Source organism: Macaca mulatta, chromosome 6 (assembly GCF_049350105.2).
Source record: "Macaca mulatta isolate MMU2019108-1 chromosome 6, T2T-MMU8v2.0, whole genome shotgun sequence".
Taxonomy (NCBI): Eukaryota; Metazoa; Chordata; class Mammalia; order Primates; family Cercopithecidae; genus Macaca; species Macaca mulatta.
Window position 1 is genome coordinate 102,617,337 of NC_133411.1, and position 6,079 is coordinate 102,623,415.

Genomic DNA, 6,079 nt, shown 5'->3' on the forward strand with positions numbered 1-6,079 from the left:
GTATGCAATCCACTCATAACTCTAGTATGAAGCATAAAAGATAAACAATAATGGCTATAGAAATCTCTTAAGATATAGGCAGTATAGAACATGTAAACTGAGTCAAACGTAAAGTCAAAATGTAAGAGGTATGGAGTTAAAGTATAGAGGTTTCTTCCTTTTTTCTTTGTTTCTGTTCTTTATGATCTAAGATAAATTGTCATCTCTTTAAAATAACTTGTTATATCTATAAGATGTCTTTTGTAAGTCTCATGGTAACCACAGGGTAAAAACCTCTAATAAATTCACTAAAAATAAAAAGTAATAAATTAAAACATACCACCAAAGAAAATAACCTAGCCACAAAGAAAGACAATAAAAAGGAAGAAAGGAAGAGAGGAGTTTCAAGACTACCAGAAAATAAGCAACAAAACGGAAGTAGTAAGTCCTTACTTATCAATAATAACACTGAATGTAAAAGGGTTTAATTCTCCAACTAAAAGGCACAGAGGGGCCAACTGCAGTGGCTCATTCCTATAATCCCAGCACTTTAGGAGGCTCAGATGGGAGACTTTCTTGAGGCAAGTAGTTCAAACCCAGTCTGGGCAACGTAGCAAAACCCTATCTCTACAAAAAAAAAAAAAAAAAAAAAATTTTTTTTAATCAGCTGAACGTGGAGGTACATCCCCATAGTCTCAGTTACTCGGGAGGCTGAGACAGGAGGATCCCTTGAATCCATAAATTTGAGGTCACAGTGAGGTATGATTGCACCACTTCACTCCAGCCTGGGCAACAGAGCAAGATCCTATTTCTAAAAAATAAAAATAAATAAAAAATAAAAGGCACAGCATGGCTGAATAGATAAAGAAATAAGACCTGATTTTGTGAAGAGGTGAAGACTGGGCAGTTGTGGCCGCGTTGCCGACCTCGACTAGCAGTCGGTTTCTCCACGGAGAATCCGGGAGTAGGAGACTCAGAATCGAATCTCTTCTCCCTCCCACCTCCTGTTTTCAGCTTTGTGAGAAACCTTATCATCAAACACAATGGCCAGCAACGTTACCAACAAGACAGATCCTCGCTCCATGAACTCCCGTGTGTTCATTGGGAATCTCAACACTCTTGAGGTCTAGAAATCTGATGTGGAGGCAATCTTTTCGAAGTATGGCAAAACTGTGGGCTGCTCTGTTCATAAGGGCTTTGCCTTCGTTCAATATGTTAATGAGAGAAATGCCCGGGCTGCTGTAGCAGGAGAGGATGGCAGAATGATTGCTGGCCAGGTTTTAGATATTAACCTGGCTGCAGAGCCAAAAGTGAACCGAGGAAAAGCAGGTGTGAAACGATCTGCAGCGGAGATGTACGGCTCCTCTTTTGACTTGGACTATGACTTTCAACGGGACTATTATGATAGGATATACAGTTACCCAGCACGTGTACCACCTCCTCCTCCTATTGCTCGGGCTGTAGTGCCCTCGAAACGTCAGCATGTATCAGGAAACACCTCACGAAGGGGCAAAAGTGGCTTCAATTCTAAGAGTGGACAGCGGGGATCTTCCAAGTCTGGAAAGTTGAAAGGAGATGACCTTCAGGCCATTAAGAAGGAGTTGACCCAGATAAAACAAAAAGTGGATTCTCTCCTGGAAAACCTGGAAAAAATTGAAAAGGAACAGAGCAAACAAGCAGTAGAGATGAAGAACGATAGGTCAGAAGAGGAGCAGAGCAGCAGCTCCGTGAAGAAAGATGAGACTAATGTGAAGATGGAGTCTGCGGGGGGTGCAGATGACTCTGCTGAGGAGGGGGACCTACTGGATGATGATGATAATGAAGATCGAGGGGATGACCAGCTGGAGTTGATCAAGGATGATGAAAAAGAGGCTGAGGAAGGAGAGGATGACAGAGACAGCGCCAATGGCGAGGATGACTCTTAAGCACATAGTGGGGTTTAGAAATCTTATCCCATTATTTCTTTACCTAGGCGCTTGTCTAAGATCAAATTTTTCACCAGATCCTCTCCCCTAGTATCTTCAGCACATGCTCACTGTTCTCCCCATCCTTGTCCTTCCCATGTTCATTAATTCATATTGCCCCACGTCTAGTCCCATTTTCACTTCCTTTGACGCTCCTAGTAGTTTTGTTAAGTCTTGCCCTGTAATTTTTACTTTTAATTTTGATACCTCTTTATGACTTAACAATAAAAAGGATGTATGGTTTTTATCAACTGTCTCCAAAATAATCTCTTGTTATGCAGGGAGTACAGTTCTTTTCATTCATACATAAGTTCAGTAGTTGCTTCCCTAACTGCAAAGGCAATCTCATTTAGTTGAGTAGCTCCTGAAAGCAGCTTTGAGTTAGAAGTATGTGTGTTACACCCCCACATTAGTGTGCTGTGTGGGGCAGTTCAACACAAATGTAACAATGTATTTTTGTGAATGAGAGTTGGCATGTCAAATGCATCCTCTAGAAAAATAATTAGTGTTATAGTCTTAAGATTTGTTTTCTAAAGTTGATACTGTGGGTTATTTTTGTGAACAGCCTGATGTTTGGGACCTTTTTTCCTCAAAATAAACAAGTCCTTATTAAACCAGGAATTTGGAGAAAAAAAACCCTGGTTTTTTATTTTTGTATTTTATTATTGTTTACTTCAAACTTTGTTTTACAGCATCCTCCACAAAACCTCTAGAATGTACTAGATACATTTTTCTTGGAGTCATAATCATGATACATACCAACACAACACTACTCAAATTATATTTCATTGAGTTGCATGTTGCATTGAGGAGTCAAATAACTTGACATACAGTGGAGATTGTTTTTCAAAATGGCTTTTACATCCTAATGAAAGTTCAGTGCTTTGTGGTCCAACTGGCACCCTTTTTGAGGTTTTTGTTGTGTGCTAAATTGTTTTGTCCTTAAATAGGAGAGACTCAAAAACAAGATTTCAGGAAAATTGCAACAGCTGGACAATGGAACTCCCCCTGCTTTCTTCTGTTTTGTTCTTTTAATTACTATTTATAGCCTCAGTTACCTTCTGAATTCTGAAGTGTATACCTCCATGTTACTGAAAATGAGAAAACTCTTATTTCCTGATACTCCACAGTTTGCCTTCCCAGGTGATTGAGAACATAAAGAATGTTACATTTATTTTACCCTAAATGATCTTTTACCCCATTAGCTGATCTTTGTGTTTTCCCTCAACTTTATTAATTACAGTGATTGTATTTTTAGCATCCAGTCTTACTTAAAATGAATATATTAAACAGCTACCAGTGTTGTGATACCTCATCCTTGAAAGGCTTAGTTGATTTGTGTTTTAAACTTCAGTTTTTCCAGCACAACAGAAAATGACGTTTATAATTTTTGTGCACACAAACCTTGGATTCCCCTATAAAGTTGCTATTGTTTCATAGCATGCAGCACTGGCCTTTTTTCATCCTACTCATTACAGGCAAAACTCATGTCTTATTTATAAGGATTTTATAGATCATTTTCTATATCAGGTGACAAAAGCAGAAAAGAATGAAGAGGCTGAACTATGAACTACCCTTGGAGCCCATATACATGATATAGGCAATTTCTTTGGTATGTTAATTCGGTCAAAAATACTACCCACTTGATGTTTTCTGATCTGATGTGAGCTCCTGTTACACAGACTTTTAGTAAGTAACCCATGACTAGAAAATAAACTGGATGCTTAGGAGAGAGTGTCAGATGTATAAGATGCTAATAAAACATGTTTAATATTATGTTGTTAGCTGTAAGTTTTTGGGAAATACTGGAAAAATTAGTCCACAATCAAGTGTCTACTTTTCACTTCACTGTAGGGCCTCTTTCCCCGCACAGAGCAGTCTATTTAGCTGTGAATACCACAATCTGCAGATGTTCAAGTCCCTTACATAAAATGGCATAGTATTTGTATGTAACCTATACATAGTCTCCTGTATACTTTAAATCATCTCTACATTAAAATACCTGATATAATGTAAAAAAAAAAAAAAGAAAAAAAGAAAAAAAAAAAAAGAAATAAGACCCAAATATATGCTGTCTACAAGAAAGCAACTTCACCTTTAAAGACCACATATAGACTTAAAGTGAAGGAATGGAAAAAGATATTCCATGAAACTGGAAACCAAAAAAGAGCAGGAGCAGCTATACTTTTATCAGATAAAGTAGACTGATACAGTTTGTCTCTGTGTCCCAACCCAAATCTCATCTCAAATTGTAATCCCTGTTGCTGGGAGGAGAGACCAAATGGGAGATGATTGGATCATGGGAGCAGTTTCCCCCCATGCTGTTCTCATGATAGTGAGTGAGTTCTCATGAGATCTGATGGTTTAAAAGTGTGACACTTACCCCCTTGTTCTCTCTTGCTACTGCAAGATGTGTCTTGCTTCCCCTTTGCCTTCCACCATGATTATACATTTCCTGAGGCCCCTCCAGCCATGTGGAACTGTGAGTCAATTAAAGCTCTCTCTCTCTCTCTTTTTTTTTTTTTAAATAAATTAGCCAGTCTCAGGTAGTTCTTTATAGCAGTGTGAAAACAGACTAATACATAGACTAAAAATCAAAGACTATAAAAAGAGACAAGGGAAGTCATTATATAATGCAAAAGGGGACAATTCAGCAAGACAATATACAATTATAAATATCTATACACCCAACAATGGAGCTTCCAAGTATAAAAGCAAACATTAATAGATATAAAGGGAGAAAGAGGCTACAATACAATAAGAGTAGGGGATTCAACATCCTACTCTCAGTAATGGACAAATCATCCAGACATAAAACCAACAAAGAAACACTGGAGTTAAACTATACATGAGAACAAATGAGCCTAATTCACTTTTACAGAAAATTTCACCCAGCTGCTACAGAATACACATTCTTCCATCAGCATGTGGAACATGAAAGACTCAAATAAATAAAATCACAAACAAAAGAGAAACATAACAACTCAAGTCACAGAAATGTAAACAATAATTAGAGACTATTATGAACAACTATATATGCCAACAAATTGGAAAACCTTAGAAAAATTTCTGGACGTATACAACCTACCAAGATTAAACCATGAGGAAATAGAAAACCTCAACAAACCAGTAACAAGTACCAAGATCAAAGCTGTAATAAAAAGTATCCCATCAAAGAAAAGCCCAAGACCTGATGGCTTCACTGCTAAGTTATACCAAACTAATATCAGTTCTACTCAACCTCTTTAAAAAAAATTGAAAAGGAGGGAACACATTCTATGAAGTCAGCATTACCCTGATACTAACTAGACAAGGACACAACACAAAACTACAGGCCAATATTACTGATAAACACTGATGCAAAAATTCTCAACAAAATACTAGCAAACTGAATTTAACAACACATTAAAAGGATCATTCATCGTGATCAAGTGGAATTTATTCCAGGGATGCAAGGATGGCTCAAGATATGCAAATCAATAAACATGATACATCACATTAACAGAACCTGGAAGAAAAAACATAAAATCATCTCAGTAGATGCTGAAAAAAGCATTTGATAAATGTCAACATCCCTTTATGACAAAAACTCCCAACAAACTGGAAATGGAAGGAACGTACCTTAAAATAATAAAGGCCGTATATGACAAACTCACAGATAATGTAGTACTGAATGGGAGACAATTGAAAGCCTTTCCTCTAAGATCTGGAACAAGACAAGGATGCCCACTTTTACCGTTTTTATTTAACATAATACTGGAAGTCCTGGCCACAGCAATTATGCAAGAGAAAGAAATAAAGAGCATCCAGATTGGAAAGGAAGAAATTGAATTACCCTTGTTTGCAGACAACATGATGTTATACTTAGAAAAAACTAAAGACTTCACCTATGGAATACTATGCAGCCATAAAAAGGAACAAGATCATGTTCTTTGCAGGGACATGGATGGAGTTGGAAGCCGTTATCCTCAGCAAACTAACACAGGAACAGAAAACCAAACACTGCATGTTCTCACCTACAAGTGGGCACTGAATGATGAGAACACATGGACACATGGTGGGGAGCAACACACACTGGGGCCTATCAGAGGGGGTGGGTTTGGGGGAAGGAGAGCATCAGGAAGAATAGCTAATGA

General features: G+C 37.8%; 1 pseudogene; it reads left to right on the top strand.

Moving 5' to 3' along the window:
* The first annotated feature begins 952 nt into the window (after positions 1-952).
* LOC144341325 (heterogeneous nuclear ribonucleoproteins C1/C2 pseudogene) lies at positions 953-1,830 on the top strand (annotated as a pseudogene).
* The last annotated feature ends 4,249 nt before the right edge of the window (positions 1,831-6,079 follow it).